Consider the following 1,878-nt stretch of genomic DNA (forward strand, 5'->3'; position numbering starts at 1 on the left):
ATTCAAGATAATATGCAAGTTCATCAAATATTTAGATATTACAATAAAAATATTCAAACCAAATGATAATACATCAATCAACAACAATAGTTTTAGACGTTTCCAACCCCGATGCTTTCGTTTTCTTGACGTTGAGGTTGGTCATGTTATGATTGTCATCTATAATTCAAAGCTAAAGTTAAGGTCGGGTTCATCGGGTTGGTCGGGTTTTTTTGGGCCTGACCCGATGTCAACCCAATAAGGTCGGGTTGGCTAATTTTTTTATCGATCATGCATCGGGTTACCTCGGGTTGGGTGTTTTTTTAAAAATTCGGGTTGGGTTGGTCGGGTTCATCGGGTTCATCGGGTTTTTGAGCACCCCTAGTCATCTTACGTGCATAAACTAATCCGGCGGGCGACCATGAATATTATGGAGTCATTGCAGGTGAACCTCCATGGTTACAAGAGTTTTGGTAGCGCCCATGGGCGGATGTAGCATATAAATGGTGGGGGAATGGGCCCCCATTAAAAAAAAGAATTTTCAATTACATAGGTTTAAAACATTTTTTTTTATTAACCTGGATATCCAACTCGCTATACGAGCCGACTTATCCCAGGATGACCACCTGCTTTGCAGATAACCAGGAGTCACCGCATTTGAACCTCTGTGGCCACAAGAGGATTTTTATTCCTCATTGGATTTGAACTTGGGACCTCCTGATACTTTTGACCTTTGGAGTCGATCTCAAACCAATCAGGCACCACCCTTGTGGTTAAAACAATTTTTTTAACTTTCTACCACAGCTCCCCAGTAATTTTCGGTATATGCCCCCACCAACCAAAAGAATTACCTTGATTGGTTGATTTCAAAAATCTTCTTCTGTCCGAAAAAATGATTTTCTGAAGAATTCGTCATGATCTATGCATAATATCATGATAAATATTTAATAAGTTAAAAGTTATTGATTTAAAATCATTAACAAAACCACAACCCCAGTAATTTTCGGCATGTGCCCCACCAACCAAAAAGATTACCTTAATTGTACAAAATCAATAACAATTAAAAACATGTTTTTGACTTCTTAATCTATTAAAAATAAGTCGTTCGATTTTAAAGTCAAAATTGAATCGTTCCTGTTTGAGGTTGATTCATTTTAATCGCAAATAAATTGTGTTGTTTTTACAAATGAATGATTATAATATCTATATTATATTATGAAACATTTGATAAAATCTTTTAAAAACTATCATTTATATACTAGTTGTATATCCGCGCAATGCGGCGGGAGCCATGAAATTTAACGATTTTGAAGTTCCACTGGTTTTATAAGATAAGATTTAACGATGATATAGGTTACACTTGGTCTTTACATATTAATACAATTTGAATAAATAAGAGTTATGGTTCCAATTACAGATCATCGATGAAAAAAATTGTATGACAGTTTAAAATCCAATATATTTAAAATCAAACATATTTAAACGACTCCATAAATGTGTTCGATTTACACCAAGAGCAAATAACCAAGAAACTTGAGTTTTAAGATAAACATTCAAAACCAATAAAGAAAACTACAAATTTGACAGATCATAAGCCATAAAAAGACAAAAAAAGATGAGTTTTAAAATAAAATTTCAACTGTTTGTCATCTTTCTTGTCCAGAAACTCAGATTAAGGTTGAATTAATACATGTATATATATTTCAAAAAAACCCAAGAACATATTAATTCAGAACATATTATACAGTGCAATTTGGRCAGCCTAACCCCAAAATGTATAACATATATATAAATAAATAACTATAAAAATATAAATCGTAAACACTAAAAATATTTTTTCACAATATATATAATATATAATAATATAATTAAGTCAAAAACTATTCAATATTGGACTTA

The sequence above is a fragment of the Cynara cardunculus genome (genome assembly GCF_001531365.2).
Source record: "Cynara cardunculus var. scolymus isolate 2C chromosome LG 2, CcrdV1, whole genome shotgun sequence".
NCBI classification, from domain to species: Eukaryota; Viridiplantae; Streptophyta; class Magnoliopsida; order Asterales; family Asteraceae; genus Cynara; species Cynara cardunculus.